The 17,450-nt window shown below is 39.5% G+C and overlaps 1 protein-coding gene and 1 pseudogene across 2 annotated transcripts in view; one reads left to right on the top strand and one right to left on the bottom strand.

Annotated features, from left to right (window-relative positions):
- The window catches only part of TPK1 (thiamin pyrophosphokinase 1), a 343,195-nt gene that overhangs the window by 126,718 nt on the left and 199,027 nt on the right, over nt 1-17,450 (bottom strand). The window lies entirely within an intron of this gene.
- On the top strand, nt 1,568-1,816 carry LOC110582762 (annotated as a pseudogene).

Genomic DNA, 17,450 nt, shown 5'->3' on the forward strand with positions numbered 1-17,450 from the left:
TAAAAGGTAAGGACCTATGAACAAACCATGGATTTTAGTTAATAAAAATAAATCGGTATTAAGTATAACAAATCCACCATACAATAAATTAGTAATAATATGGAGAACTACGTATGGGGGACAAGGGGACATACATGGGAACTCTTTGTACTATCTGCTCAATCTAATCTGTAAGTCTAAAACTATTCTTTTTTTGTTAAAGATTTTATTTATGTGAGAGAGAGAGAGAGAGAGAGAGCACATGCATGAGTGGGGAGGAGGGGCAGAGGGAGAGAGTGACAGAAACAGACTCTCCACTAGTGAGGAGCCCGACAACACTGGGCTCCATCCCAGGACCTTGGGATCATGACCTGAGCCAAAGCAGACGCTTAACTGACTGAGCCATCCAGGCGCCCAGTCTAAAACTATTCTTAGAAGTAAGCCTATTACTAAAAATATACAATTATGTATAATGCACACACCCCCCAAATAAAATCAGAAATAAGAAAATAAAGATAACAAGAGAAATGCAAATTTGAACTATTCTGGAATATTATGCCCCACCCATTAGATAGATAAGGCTGAGAGGAAATGGGTCCTCTTATATCTGCGTTGTACAACCCTTCTGGTGGAGGACTTGAAACAGGCTTCATCCAGATGCTCTGAGACAGTGGTCACAATTCTAGGGATCTATCCAAAAGATACACTGGCAAAAATACAAAAAGACATATGAAAAAAACTATTCATTGCACTGCATCCCATCACTATAGTCCTGACTTATAGATAACTGATTTTTTACAAAGCTGCAAAGGCAATCCAGTGGGGACAGAATATCTTTATGACAAATGGTGCTGGAACAACTGGACATCCACATGCAAATGGAGGAATGTCGATCCATACCTCACATGGTATACAAAAAATAAATCAAAGTGGATCACAGTTCTAATGTAAAACCTAAAGCTATAAAACTTCTAAGAGAAAACATAAAAGGAAACTCTTGTAACCTTAGGCTAGATAAGATTTCTTAGATAAAACACCAAAAGCAGGATCCGTAACATAAAGGATGGATAAAGTGGACTTCATCAAAATTTTTAAACTCTGTTCATCAAAAGAGTACTACCCTGTAGTATCGAGTCTGAAAGGGAAGTAGAATTATGAACTCATGTTAATTGAAGAAAAAAAAAAAAGTCTTAGCTTTCTCAAGTGAATCAACTTAGTAGCTACAAGCATTCCCTTTAATGCCCAGATTATGGTCTCTAACTATTATTTCTTATTAAAAGGACCCTTTGGAGAAATTCCAAAACTCAGCCGGGAAATGGGCAAGATGAGCCGGGAACATACTATAGAAATAGAAAGCAAGAAAGTTATCAAAGACTAGTGGGTTTGTGTCAAAAGGATTCATTCGGGAGCCAAATTGAATATGCTCCCCCTGGCCAAAGATAGGACACTTCGAGTAGCAATAAGGATAATAATGAAAATGGACTGATTATACCTATCAAATATGCTTAAATCCTCAACGAAAACTAGCTGATTGGTGTTGAAGAATGTTACGGAACGGGCAGAGTGGGGTGATTGCCAGAGACGCCTGATGTTCTGTTCTGAGTGGGCCAGGGGCCGCTGACACCTGAGACGGACCACTGAACAGCACACATGGGAGGTGGAAGTCCGGGTCCAAGGTGGAAGCACAGCCTCGCTAAGCCAGCAAGAGTGTCAGCTGTAGCCAAGGCGGTGTCAGCAGCAGCAAGTACCTGTGGCGGATTTCCAGCCGGAACCGAGACAGGCATTCTTAGCTGAGACACCAAGCTGTGGTGAAAGCAGGATTGGAACATCCAGGTAGTTGACTGCCAAGTGCAAAACTGAGCTCCATCTACTGTTGGAAGCTTCTGCCCCAAGCCTGCATTGTTTGTAGGAGAGCCTGCATCAAACCTTTATCTGGAGCCTTCCCTTAGCTCTTAAGGATCCTGAAACTACTGCAGACACTGGATGTGGTGCGACAGCAACCATGACTGTGGGAAAGGGCAGCGGGTGCTGCAGCGCAGTGACCCCAGAATGAGATGTACCCTGCGAGGCGGCCAAATCTTCACCGGCGCTTGGAAGGCTTTTAACTAGAACACGAACTTAAGCCTTTGGGAGTGTGAGGAGTTCAGGAAGACCAAGCCAAAGACTGAAGCAGCCACAGTATGAAGAGAAGTGGGATTCGGGTCTGGTGCTGCTCCCTGGGGAAAACCTGGTTTCCATGACTGCAGAAGGAGCACCCCCCGAAGATGCCGGCACTGCTCAGGCACCGCTTGCTGCAGCTGCAGGAGGCCCTGGGCTTGGCAGGGCAGCTGGCAGAGGAGTGCCAACTGGTGTTCCAACTCCCCGGGCTCCTACGGGACTAGCAGGCCCTGTCCGGCGGGCCGCGGCGGGGGGGCATCGCCACATGAAATGAAGGACCCTGCAGGGAAGAGGCACTGTAGGGACTGCTGCAGCTGCTGTTCCTGCCAGCAGTGCTGGAGCCCCAACTCAGCATCCACCAGGACGGGGGACCCTCCTGTGGGCAGAACACCACCACCTCCAGGCTCCCCACGTGGTATGAGACCACCCATGCGCCCACGAGCTGGGCTTCCCCCTGCTTGAGGGACACCAACAGGCACGTCCCCTCCAAGAAGGAAACCCCCTCCACCAGGAATTAGTGGTCCACCTCCCCCAGGAACACACCACTGAGACCCTAGGGTACTGTTGATCCTTCTAAGTCCCTTTTTTCTCTACAGTGTGTCTTATGAAACTGTGTAGAGGGTTTGTGAGGTTTTGCTCCCTCTTTGCTGTATTGAGTAAAGCAATTAAAAAAAAAAAAAAGAATGTTAGGGAATCAATTCATTATTTTGAAAAATAGTAAATTAAGGGAAAAAGAATTTACAGACTATTCCACAGGATAACCCATTACCTGGTCTGAGGGAAGCTTTTCTTTCGAGAGGTATTTCAGGCAATCAATGAAGTAACAGCGGCAGAAGAGGTTAGTACTAGCATTTAGCAAATGCTAATAAGGTCATGGAGGCGCACGATGGTCACCAATGCTATGGCATCACAATAAAGAGCAACCAAATGTTGTGATGTAATATCACCCATTTCAGGAATCTTCCAATTTTTTAATGTCTGATCACAGCTCTAGAATTACCTAAAAATTACAAAAATTCAAAGGAAAATTGAAAGTAATGATACCATGCCACGCAATGAGCCCAGACTGAAAATTCCATAGAACAAATGACAGAGTTTCTTCAAGGAAAAGGTTGAGGAAGGAGCGGAATAAAAAGAGGAATGAGAAGAAAAAGAGAAGTGGAGGCACAGTCAGGCAAGGGGACCTACTGTTTAAAAGAACAACAAAAACACCAACCTGGGTGGCTCAGTAGGCTAAGGGGCTGCCTTCAGCTCAGGTCATGATCCCGGGGTCCTGGGATCGAGCCCCACACCGGCTCCTTGCTCTGCGGGGAGCCTGCTTCTCCCTCTCCTGCTCCCCCTGCTTGTGTTCCCTCTCTATGTCTCTCTCTGTCAAATAAATAAAATCTTAAAAAAAAAAAAACAAACAAACACCAACCTACTGCAATAGACAGGCCTTGTTTGGGTCCCTGATCACACAACCCACCATAAAACACTTAAAACAATGGAGGAAATGGAGGTAAACACTTTATTTCATCACATTAAGTATTTTTAACTTTTTTGGGGTGCAAAATGGGACTGCACTTATGGTTTTTAGGAATCCCTTTCTTTTAGAGAAACACACAAAAATATTTTTTAGTGGCCATAAAAACAATACACAATTTGCAAGGACATATAAACAAAAAGATAACTTATACTAGGATGGTTTTTTATGCGATGAAAAGGGAATCCTAGAGGGGATGGGATTTGAATCAACAAATCCTAATCAAATAGTGAAACAAAATGACCAATGATGACACTGTGCCAATAATTTATGATTAATTCAGCCCTTTCCACTTGAAGCCCTAAGGAAAGAAATCAAACAAAAACAAAACAAAACAAAACAAACTTTCATATACATGGCCTTAAACATTTTAATTTTCATGAAAAGCACACACATTACCATTCCAGTTGCACATGGAAAAACTGAGACTCAGAGTCTCGAGGAGCCACGGTTAGTAAGCGCCAGTCAGGACTCGAGCCTTCCATGCAGAGCCAGAAGCCCTAGACAACACCCACATGTGTACTGAGTAATTTAAAATTTTCAGACCTAACAAAGCAGAGGATAATAAATACCACATGGCTTCTTCATACATTTGCTCATTAAATATCAATTCTATAATTAACTATGATATATAGTCTCCTTCCAGTTCCCTTTGTAATGATTCTGAATGTTTCCTTTCTTTGAGAATAACTCCTCTCCGAAAGAGCCTTGCTGTAGTAAACTTCTATTTTAGACATAAACGCAATTTTTCATATAAAAAGTATTGTAGATAAAAGGAAGAGAGGACAAGATTTGTAGCATTAATTTTTTTAAATGTTGCACATCAACATTTTTATGCTAAGTAGTAAGTTAGAATTTGGTTCATAAAATTGTTTTAAATGAAGTATGTGTTAAAGATAAGATGAATTTAAAGAATTATGCACTATTTGGTTTTAGAAATGAAATTCTTTATGGCAGCCTACTGGACGGTATGCAGTATTAAGTGTTGCTGCTAATAACTTGCCATATTTAACACAATTTAAAATCATGTTATGAAAGGGGCTGCAATGAATTGGTGCTTACAAGGGCAGGAATCTTTGCATCTAAGAGGTAAGTTCAATGAACAGAACGAGGTCTGCATACAGAGTTGTAGCTATGGCCTATCAGTCTATGTTTCTATCACTGAAAACAGCCCTAATTTGTTTTTCTCAGGGACAGAGCAATGTAGCAATTAATAAGAGCACAGAGCAGTACATATGCACGCAGAATGCCTTTGCATATCTCATCTCTGCAGCTTACTAGCTGTACGTACAACCTATCTGTGGCATATTACGTGCTGCTTCTGTAGGCTTCCATGATATTCTGTATATATTTGTACTATGAAGCTTATTTTATTATGAAATCATGATCTATTTAATGATGATACTATTAGCTCTTTGAGAGGAACTTATTCGTCTCTGGTCTAGCAATTTGTAAATACCTGATACAAATAAGTCTTTAATAGTATGTTGGTTGAATGAATATATGAAAAACCTGTCCAAGTCCTTCTATTTTTCACAAGGCTTACTCTGCTCTGGGAAATATTTTATAGTGTGAAATATGCTCAGAAAAAAATATTAAGGTCTACTCATAGCTTTTCAATTACTATTATCAAAATTTCAAGGAGTGCCCACTTCTTAATAGCCTAGCTTCACCCAGGAGAAAATAAATCCTTCTCCACTGTCCCCTGAGCAGCATTTTTGTACATTAACCTTCCCTGATAAAAATAAGACCAATGTTCTATACTCTGTGCCTTTTACCTTGAGGGCTTCTGGTTAGGAGTGAAATTGGCTTCCTATCATCAGACAGTTGGAAAGGCCAACATGTATGTAATTAATCAATTTTGAGGTTCCTCTATCAACATGACTTTTTCCAAAAAGAAAAGACTCTGATTCATTACCATTACTACTCAGCTATAATAGAACATTCTTCTTCTTTGGTAAGAAAACCGTGATTGTGCCCATTCATTTCTATTTAAAAACACATACACTCTACAAAGGATGGCAGGGAAGCCTAATTCTCTGTTATAAAAAATTATGTGGTATTTACAGGCTATGTTTAATGAGTTTATCTGTTTTTTTTTTTTTCTTGAGAGAGAGAGAGAGCACAGTTGGGGGTGGGTACAGAGGGAGAATGAGAATCTTAAGCAGGCTCCACATCTAGTGTGGAGTTCAATGCAGGGCTTGATCTCATGACCCTGAGATCATGACCTGAGCCAAAATCAAGAAATGGACGCTTAACCGACTGAGCCATACAGGCGCCCCAATGAGTTTATCTTTTTAAATTGCTTTTTCCACACTGAATGGCATCATACCAAGCACATGAATCATGTAAGTGCAAAGAGAATCATGGAGTGAGAAAGCTAAAGCATCAGTCTGACACGGATTTGGAATGTGGCTTTACTGTTAAGGAGTGGAATAACCCCTGAAAGCCAATTCATCTTTATAAGACCCAGTTTGTTCATCTTTAAAACTGGATCATATTGTTTCCACTTCATAAGGTGTTCTGAGAGCAAAAGAGGTCTCAAATGGGAATGTGCATGGAACCACCTGAGGAACATTCTCAAAATATACACAGCTTCAACTCAAAGAACTACCTAGTCTGAATTTCCAGTATGTTCTTTCAAAAACTACACATGGATAAATGACAGTACATTTAGAAATGTCCTCATGATAGTCATAATAAAGAAATAAGGATGATCTCTATTGCTGAATAGAGTGGTTTCCAAAATATGTGAAAAAAAGGAGGTAGAGACATATATATAGTATGCTAAATTTCATATAAAAAGGGGGAAATGAGGGGCGCCTGGGTGGCTCAGTCATTAGGTGTCTGCCTTCGGCTTAGGTCTTGGTCCCAGGGTCCTGGGATCGAGCTCCGCATCAGGCTACCTGCTCCACGAGGAGCCTGCTTCTCCCTCTCCCACTCCCCCCGCTTGTGTTCCCTCTCTTGCTGTGTCTCTGTCAAATAAATATTTTTATTTTTTAAAAAAGGGGGGGATGGGAAAATGTGTACATATTTGTTTTGGTTTTATTTTTTTGCAAGAATCTGAAAAATTCTGAAGGAGGGTGGTGGTGGTGGTGAAGGAGATAGGAATAAAAGCAAGACCTCTCCCGAGGGTATCTTTAATCAAGCTTTGCCTTTAGGCTATATAATTATTTGTAAAATATTTTAAATAATTAAAAAAATAAGGTCTTATAACTTCAAATCAACTGCAACAAATGAGCCTAACAGTATATTAAATAGGCAGCATAACCACAGAAAGAACAAATTTTAATATTTAAAGTGAGAAATTTTAGATACAGTACTCTGGCTGGGATATAATTTAAAGACAGACCTACAAAGACATCTTAAATTTCACTCAGTAGCTTTACTGTTAGTAGTAATGTGGGTATTATAAATATGAAACTGACTACTATATACTATAGTATAATACAAGTATAGCATTTCAAGCCAGGATTTTGTGTGTGTGTGTGGGGGGTGGTTAAAGAAATAAAAATATAAAAGTTTAAAAACTACATATTAAAACTGAATTCAAAATATCAATGTGGATCCATGATTTATACATACACACACACACATACCTTTTTGCTGTTTTTAGTTCTGTTTACTGAGAAAGTCTAAAAGCAATGCCACACAGTACCAATAAGCACATCTATTACCTGGATCTTGGTTTCTAAATATCATCCTCCACGTTGAAGTATTTAGAACAAAGTGATGTGATGTCTGCAACTTACTTTCAAATGGTTACCAAAAGAAAAAAAAAGTTTATATATAAAACACACATGATAAAGTGTTTAAAAAATTACAAATGGTTGGAATATGTTGTTCATCATGCTAGTCTTTCAAATTCCCTGTAAATATGATTCTTTCCATAATAAAAAAGTTGACTAAGGAAAAAAATAAAGCTGTGCAGATGATTTCAATGCCTACTCCTGAATGAGCCACTCTTCATGCATAGATAATGCTTGCAACTGGTTACCTTTCCTTCATTCTTTTGGAGCCCTCCATATGGATCCACTGAAATTCAGAGAGTAGGCATGAATTCTAACAGAAGGCTATAAAGCAAATGGCACAAGAGTAGGATTCAGAAAATTCCTAGACTATCCATGGATGTACCATACTCTTATAACATTGTTCTGTGCAGAGTTTCCTCATCTGAGAAATAGAAACAACGAACAGGAGTGCTCTGCTTAAGAGGACTGCTGGAGAGTCAAGTGAGATGATGCTGACAGGATTTCATACATGTTAAAAGCTGCGTAGCTCTACAAATACTGTTAAAATATAATATTCCAACCTTTCAGGTACAGAGGTTATTTTATAATTCCCACATGGCTCTCAAGAGATTCCAGAGGTATATTAACAGACAGTATGTCTTTGACACTGAGACTATCTTATCTACTTGATACCACATAGTCTGCTTCAGAAGACAATATGGGATTGGGGCATCTTTAATGCTATTCTCTGTCAAAGTAAGTTTAACCCTCTTTCTCAGTCTGTAGCTCATCCTAGGTTATACTCTGCTTTGCTAACTTGGTTCCTAACTTTGATGCATTTTTATAAATTTCACTGTTAAACTATTCCATATGCATGTAAGTCAAATATAATTCTGATCATGACAAAGTTATGAAGGATTAAGTGGACCTTTTAAAAGACAACTACGTAGGATAGTGGTTTTCAAAAAAAAAGAAAAAGGAGAAAAAGAAAAGAAATCCTCTCCAGTTGACCAGAGAGTACACTTATTTTCCTTCCTCTCAGTAAGACTGGCTTAGAAGTGCTGAAATTCTTGGTGTGTGTGTATGCATGCACATGTATGTTACATGCAGTGTGTGTGTGTATGTGAGTGTGTGTGTCTGTAGGAGGGCAAGGCATCTTACACCATTCCTTGGAAGAGCTTTATAACATCCAGGAGGGTGATTGCACAGTTTAAATAAGTACCCTCAAATCCCAGCCCTTCTAGCTGAACTTTATTTTGATACGTTTTCCACTTTTTCTTCACTTTCAGTTTTGATCATTTTGGGAACAAACAAGATCAAAATGCTCCCAAATTCAGGGGGGAAAAAATCTTAATTGGATAAGAAGTAATACCACCCAGCTGGAGCCGTAGGAAGCCCTTTATACAGAAACTTTCACTTGTGCCAATCTTCTTCCCAGAGGCTCATTTCATTGCTCTGCTGGTAACACTCAGATCACTTCACAGTTCATTGATACTGCATTGGCAACCTTTTGTTTTCAATCAAAGAGAGATGCTGAAGCAACGCTCAATTGAACTAAGTCTACATGACACAGTGTGCTTGTGTCCTTGCCACAGAGGACTGTGGAAGGGGAACTAAAGGAAACTCTGACACCTAGCATCCAATATTCCATTACGTTACCTACAATTGGATTATGATGAATTAGGATGACAGAGCCCACACAAACGCTGATGCTGTCTTTTCTATTGTTTTGCCTGCACACAGCAGGCTTATGGATTGCATCCAGTCTCCAAAATGGATTCTCTGTCACTCATGGTTGAAAATGAAAGGCCAATGTTCAAGTAAGTTTTTAAACAGTTTCCATAGAGACTGAATTTGGTATTTCCTCCCTTGTTCCTTTGGAATCACTGAAGGATCACCATAGGTTTTTGCTGATGGGTCATCTTCCTATAAGCCCTCTTTAGTGAAAGACTCCTATAAGGTTAAAAAACTTGTAAGCTGTATGGGTGAGTGGTGGGTATCGGGCTGTTATTGCACGCCTTTCCCTCTGAGACTTCATTGTATCCAGGTTGCCTTAAAACCTACCAGCCCTGCCACCATCGTCCTCAAGGGTAGAAACACACTGGCAGCCACCTAAAGCAGCCATCACTCCTTCAAATGAGCTTTCAGTGAAGTAGGAAGAAAGCGCATGACAGTAGAGAAATAAGCGGACTAAGTCACAGCCTGGGACGCCCAGCCACCCTGTATTGTATAAGAGGAAGCAATCATGAACACTTGTTAATGGCAATAGTATATTTAAATCGTCTAAAACTTCCTATTTATTTGGATTTGGCTAGAATCAGATGAACTAAGTGTGATCATTATTTCATCTTTGATCATAAATATGTAACTGTAATTTTTTTAAGGTTTAGAAAATGAGAAAAGTTGTAACTTAGTAAATTCTGTCTTATGGATAGACTGCTTGGGGTCCATGCGAGAAAAAAGATTTTAAAAAGTGATGAAAATGATCCAGATGGGGGAAGTTCAGAAAGGCTTACTTGGAAATTCTGTGTAGAAGTCAGAAAATTTGAGTAGGGCTTTAAGAGAGTGACTTCAAAATTATTTGTGGTACAGAAAATCAGTGGCTGTGGTCAGTTTGGAAAACAACTGATGGACCAGTTTCTTAGGTTGTATAACACAGAAGATGATAGGCCAGCAAGAGGGAGATTTAAAGGTCAAACTCAAAGCTTCACACTTAGCCCCAGACCAAGGTGCCCATGTAGAGGAGGAGGGGAAGGGCCCACCAGGATTATGGAACTGGGGGCAGGCCAGGAAGAGAAGACAGACTTGAAATAGGTTGAAAAGCACTTCACCAGCATCTAGTGACACAGTCAGCGTCCATCACTGTGCAAGCCATCTTACAAACGCATAGCATGGTAGCTGCACTTCTGCTCATGCCTCGAAAGAAAGGTATAATCCCTAACATTCATGTTCTGGTTTTGTTTAGCTTGGAAAACGGCCTCACCAAAATAATTTTATAAGTCGTCATTACTTCCCAGGTCAGTACCCCAAATTCAATTAAAGTGAATGAACAGTGAGAAAGGGTTAGCAAGAGCAATGGATTTCTACGTCCCTTCCTATTTAATAATCAACTCAAAGTAATCTGGTTTCTACCCATATTTTGCCATGAAAACTGTACCTGATCAAGTTCCTTTTGAGCTGCCAAACTTAGTCTATCTTTTATATTCTCAGCACCTTAGTTGATCATTCCCTTACCTCTTGAAACTCGAAACTACCTTGGTCTCAGTGATACCACTCTTGTAGTTCTCCTATTTCTTTTCCATTAAGGTATTCTATTCTCTAGGGTTCTGCCATTGATCTTTTCACTCCATACCCTCTTTCAATGTGTAAGACTCAACTCCAAGTTTTTAATTACCATGTATATGTTCATGATTCTCAAGGTATATCACCAGGTCAAGCTGTGTGTGTGTGTGTGTGTGTGTGTATAAGTTGAGTAGAATCATACACACACACACACACACAGAAGAACTGCCTAAAAGGAGAAATTATTCTACAGATATCTATATATCTATATTAAAGCACTTCTACATAGTTTCAAAGACAGATCTCTTTGTGTCCCAGAGTCAGCTGACCAACTTCCTATCTTCACCTGTTCTTCTCATATTCTCTATTTTAAAGAAAGACAGCAACCAACTGCTTAATCCAAAATCCTAGTCATTACATTGACTCCCTGCCCCCCGTATTCCTCCAAAGAAGACTTTCGAGCACACATCCCAAGGAACTCAATCAGCAAAGTGAAGCTGACTTATTCATCATTTCTTTTTTGGATTTCTAAGAGTTGAATGGCTTCCATCTCTTCCCTAACCAATTTATCCAACATTGCTACACACTAAACTCTCTAAATGGTAATCTAATGCCATTCCCTTGATAAAAATGCTTAATACCTGAGCTCTGCCATCAATATAAAGACCATCTACCTGAGAACGCAAACAAGTCCCTCTACCTTTCTTACCTCTAGCTGCATCTCCTACGGCTCCCAAGGATCTAGCAGTTGTGCCAAGTTGTCTCAGGTTGCCTTGCACATGATACTCCTTCCACATTAAATGTCTTTATTCATCTCTCTTTGCCTAACTCCCCATTAGATGTTATCTCCCCTGAGAAACTATCTCCATGATCACCACCAACCCTGTCACCAATCTGGATTAGATGCTTTTTCCATGCCATCCTCACAGCACTCAGTGTTTTGTTTTGAAGGAGGCTCCACACCCAGCATGGAGCCCAACCCAGGGCTTGAACTTTTTTTTTTTTTAAAGATTTTATTTATTTATTTGAGAGAGAGAGAATGAGAGAGAGCACATGAAAGTGGGGAGGGTCAGAGGGAGAAGCAGACTCCCTGCCGAGCAGGGAGCCCGATGCGGGACTCGATCCCGGATCGAGATCCTAGGATCATGACCTGAGCCGAAGGCAGTCGCTTAACCAACTGAGCCACCCAGGCGCCCCAGGGCTTGAACTTTTGATCCTGAGATCGAGACCTGAGCTGAGATCAAGAGCCAGAAGCTTAACCAACTGAGCCACCCAAGCCCCCTGCACTCACTATATTCTTCTAACAGATTTCTGAATTTTGCAATTTATTCTTCTGGCTTTTCACTGAACTATGAGCAGTAGAACAGAAGCCATTTGCTTTATTTCCACATTCTCACTGCCTGCCACAGTATCTACTACATAAAAGGTGTTTGAAGAATGTTTGTTGATGAAATATTCTATGCTGTAAATCAACAAAACAGAACACAATACCTATAAAATAAACTCTTTAAGAATGTGTGGTTAACTTCTTAGTTACAGAAAATTTGTTTAATTAAACATGAATAAAACCATAAAGGAAATATTTCTATGGCAATCTAAAGAGGACATTAGAGGGCACTTAGAAAAATGAGAATTGTATAGCTTTAGAATTTTGTTGTCTTATTGCTCATTAAAATGTCATGTTTTCATAATAACATACTAAGACTAACACAATGTTGTAAACAGGATAGGCTTTGGTTTATAATTTTAAAACTCCCTGTAGAGGAGGAAGGGGAAAAGCACACAGAAGAGGAAACAAGAGAAGGAGAGAACGGGCACAGAAACATTTTCCCTAGAAAGCTGGGCAAGGTTTGAAGTGAGGGGACAGAGGAGGATGCTTTGGGAAGATGTGTGTCTGTATTCCACATGGAGAAGCTGCTGCCCTGGCAGAGCAGAGCAGATAAAGCCAAAGAGAGTGAGTAATGCAGAGGACACAACTTGAAGGTAGAATGTTTAGGTCAGACACTGAGTGGCAGAACTTTCCCAGAAAAGCAAGCTTAGATGGGTAGTAGGGCAGAGGAAGGAATGGGTTAGCCCTTGGAGTTATGGAAGAGGAAAGCGAGAGCTCAATGTGACAGCCCATCCTTAGAGAGGAGATGCCTGGTGGTCCTTTGCAGACCACTGCTGCCTGAGATCCACCTCATGTTTAGCATCCATTTTCTTTCAAAGAAACACTCTGTATGACCTTGGGCAAATCACTTTAAGTCCCTACAATTGCTTATCCACAAAACGATCTTTAAGGTTTTATACCATTTACACTAATATTTAACGGTTCTATGCTGCTATACAGTTTTATTTTTAAGTAGGCCCGATACCCAGCCTGGAGCCCATGGTGGGGCTTGAACGCATGACCCTGAGATCAAGACCTGAGCTAAGATCAAGAGCTGGACACTAGAATGAGTCACCCAGGCGCCCCTACTATATAGTTGATATTCTGAGAATCACTTCCCTGGTGCTGTCACTGATGAGATGGTCCTGGACATGTGGGTAGACAGACCCATACCCTCAGTTCGCAGCAGAAACCATCATGCATGCCAAATTTACATCATGGATATCCAGCTTCTATCAGACTCTTAACATTTTCCTATCATATTCATTACCAGCATTACAAATGTCTAATTTATAAAATGTGAGAAATTTAAACAGCAAATAATTGTTCTAGTGAGTGAAAAAACAAGTAGTAGTGAACACGACTAAGATCATGAGGAAGAAATATTTACAACATATTTAGAAGTTTGCTCAGGTGAGATAAAAAGTGATGGAAGTCTGCTCTGTAACACCATTCCCCTGCATCAGATACTGGAATCCTGACTAGGAATCATTGAACAAGGTTTAGGATAATGTAAAAGGCATGCCTTATTAACTCTTGGACATCTCATTTCTTGGTCATAAATCCTATTAACTTGTATTACCAACTGCCATAAAACTTGCAGATAAAAGATAATTTATGCTCAGTGTACAGAAGCTAATGTTTCTGTACTCCTGAGAAGCACAGGAGCAGAAAATGAGAAAGTACGTATGAGAAATCTGGAACCATCCACACTCTGCATGGCTAGCATGATAAACATGGCTGGGAGCATCTAAATGTCTTCATAAGGAATACAGCCTAACTAATAATTGATATCAGTAGTGTTTCATGTCGAAAATGTCTCTCACTGGTTTCATAAAATCTCCTGTTCATAAAAGGTCATAAAGTCTTATTAAGAAGACATTTTGGAAAGTAAAAGAGAAATGCTTACTTTTAAGGGAGGAGCTATTATGCATTCTATTTTTAATTTTCCATTTGAAGGAATGTACAATCTGTCATTTTTAAAGTAAATGCTACCTACTGAGGCTGTCAGTCAAAATGATATTTTGACCCATAACAAGTGAAATATGCCAAAACACTATAAAATATTATATATTCAAAAATAAACCAGCTAAAAAATTCCAAACATTTGTCCATATTTATATAGATCTGGAACTATACCATTGTCTCCTTGTCTTAAAATTCAATTGTGATGTAATGTATGGGGATTAACATAACAATAAAAAATTAAAAAAAAATTCAATTTGTAATAACCAAAATAAGTCACAGAAAGGGGAATGAAGAGAGAACGCAGATGAAAGATTTCGGTCTGGAACAACCTCTATAACCTTAAGGGAACGGTCTCTGGACATGTGGGTCAGCCCGCAGTGACCGAAAGGACTCTCCGCTCATGAATGAAGGACGCTGACTTACTTATCTAACAGTCTCAAGAGAGTCTCACATGTAGACTATCGCAGAAATGCTAAGATAATTTGGGGTTTGGGTGGCTTTTTTATAAAGATTTAAAAAAAGCACATTTTAGTCCCCTGGTCTGGGGCTATCACTGCCACTTAATAGACACAGATGAGTTCTCTTAGCAAAGCACAGCACCAAAACATTTTATCAGTCATACCAACAGTTCCCATAACATGTCTCATCCTCCTGCTATTATCTTCAATTTCAGACAATCTATAATTACAGAACCAATTCTAGAAAACACTGTTCTCAAAAATAATACTCATAATAATTAGCATTTACATTGAGTTTCACCACTTTTGAAGTATTTTTAGCAAAGCTCAAAGGTAATCTCACTCAATCTTCTTCAATGATAAAAATTCTTGATGTATGTAGATTTTGTTATACTTGAGGGAAATTCGAGTCATTTTTGTTTAGTTTAGGGGAGCAACGAGGTGGGATATACCTTTAAAGTGTACCCCAAATTCATCTTATTTGAAAATGTTGTGAAGAATAATTACACACACACACAACCCTAGACACACACCAACTGGCCCCTCAGTTAAACATTGTTTATGGATAATCACCAGCCTATGAACTGTAACTTGTTCTAAGAGTTCGCTATTTGCACGTTAATCCACTAGCCCTAAGAAAGAGGAAATGTAGTGTAGTGGAAAGTGTTAGGTCAAAACACTTCGCGGTGTGACCGACGTACCTGTCCTGCTTTCCTCACAGTACTGTTATGAAGCTCAAATTAGACCCTTCTTGTAAAAGTTCCAAAATTATCTTCCTTTCTGAGAACAGCTATTTGTTGACTTTCAATTAAAAATACATTTAAAAAGTTTCAAACCATTCTTTATTTGGCACTGAAGCATACCAGATTGATTTTCTTGGGCCCTAGTTCCACAATATGTGAAAATGGTTTCAATTTAAAGTTATGAGGTTTTTTCTGTCCATTTTGATTGTGATTATGATCAGTCCTATAAACAATGAACAGCAACTATAGACACCCTGAGTATCCTCCCAAAACATGCACACTGCCTAATAGAGATGTATGCTCTCGTACATGGATAACATCAAAACACACATGACAAAGTCAGTTCAGCTCAATGATCTGAGTCTCATTTCTAGAATGCAGAATGGTTCTATGAACTAATTTTAGTATAGCTTTTGATTAAGTTTTGGTGTTAATCACATTTCATAAGTGCATAATTAAAACTGTTAAAAATATGGCACACTATACAAGATTGGTTCATATCCTAAACCCTCAAACATACTCATTTTGACTTTTGCATTTATACCAATAATTGTCTTAGTGTTCTCTTACTAAAAGCAACTGAAAAGCAGGGACCTAGTATGTGTTTCTGGGGAGATTTTATTTATTTGACAGAGAGAGAGAGAGAGAGGAAGAGCACATCTGGGAAGATTTCTCTAGAACGAGTGCCAAAGAGAAGCAAAGCCATCACTGTTAACCCCGCAGGTAGAAGTCTATGCTAAATACTGTCACCCCTCTACATGACAGAGGGTGTGATTGTGCAGGTTTCTGCCCCACACTATGTAATCATTACTTTCTTAGGATAGGTAATTTCCTAGTTATTTCAATGAGACAAAATCACAATACCAAAGAATCCAGAAGGCATTGTTTTGGAGCATGTAGCCTATGATACTATAAGACAACTATGTTAGGAGAACTGAGGATTCCGTTTTAACAACTAAGTTTAACATATTTTATAAATGAGAAAAAAAGTATGCTCCTAAAAATTATGTAGGGTCATGATTCCAGACTTTCTTTCCAAACTTCAGTTTCTGGCAGTTTGAGAGAGACAGTGTTCTGTGCTCACACAGTGGTTCCTCTCCCTGCTTCAAGGCCATAGCCTTCTTTTCCTAGACTGCCTTGCAGTGCGCTGGGGAATGTCACTGTGTTCCCACCAAAGGTGACAGAGGACACAGCCAGGCCTGGCCTTTAAAAACATGCAGTGCCACTTTCTGGCTATCTTTTCCCCAGATTCCACAATTTCTTCCAGTTGGCTTAGATATAAAATGGAGGATGCCGCCTAAACCAGACCAGATATTCCACTGATGAGAAAAAAACCTCAAAAACCTAATCTCAGATAAGCCTCTGAGATTGGGGGTTAATTACTCCTGTAACATAGGCAGAGTAAGACCAGACTTACAGAGGCAGTGTGACAAATTAGTACCCTGACCAACTTAATAAAAAGTGCCAGAAAAAAGTTAAAGAAATCTTTTTAAAGGCATCAAACATCTGTTTTTGTTTTTTTAAGGATACTCAGAAGCCAAAAACTAAGGTCTGACTGAAAAAGAAAACCAAATCTAACTTTCACCTTTGAAATATTTGGTGTTTACCAAAGCAGATGAACTTGAGCTTTGATTTCCAAGGCATCCAAGTATGGAAGGTCATCAGGAGACAAGGCCCAAGGCCTGCCAATGCTGGGAGTGTAAAAGGAGACTGCACCATATAAAGCAGAGACTTTCAGTGTAAATGAATATAAATAACACTCCCACTGGACCACTAGGAAAACTGCCCAACCAAGCCCTGGTACTCTGTAGCTGAGAAGAGGGGGCAAGTCTCCCCTGAGCACCTGTAACCTAGCAGAACTGCTAGAATTCACAACACCTAGATGGTCAAAAAGTCTCCATAGATGTCCTAGGTTGTTAATGCCTACAAATAACCGGGCTAGGAGTCTGCTCTAAATTCTCCATGGACTCACTTTTAACTCACACTTCAAATAATTCTCACAGGTGAAGTTCCCAGAAATATAAGGTCACGGCCAAAAATCATAACACACAGAAGGAATTGAGGTTACAAAATATAAAAGTGAAAGTGAATACAAGACAGTGGACTTATAAAGACCACAGGTATTAGAATTACTCTCGACAATAAAGTAAGTATGACAATTATGTTTTAAAGAAAGGGTCTTGAAAAAGTGAGTAGAGGACAAGCATATAAGAAAGAAGAATCATGGCAGGAATTTAAAAC

This window comes from Neomonachus schauinslandi, chromosome 12, assembly GCF_002201575.2.
Source record: "Neomonachus schauinslandi chromosome 12, ASM220157v2, whole genome shotgun sequence".
In the NCBI taxonomy this organism is placed as follows: Eukaryota; Metazoa; Chordata; class Mammalia; order Carnivora; family Phocidae; genus Neomonachus; species Neomonachus schauinslandi.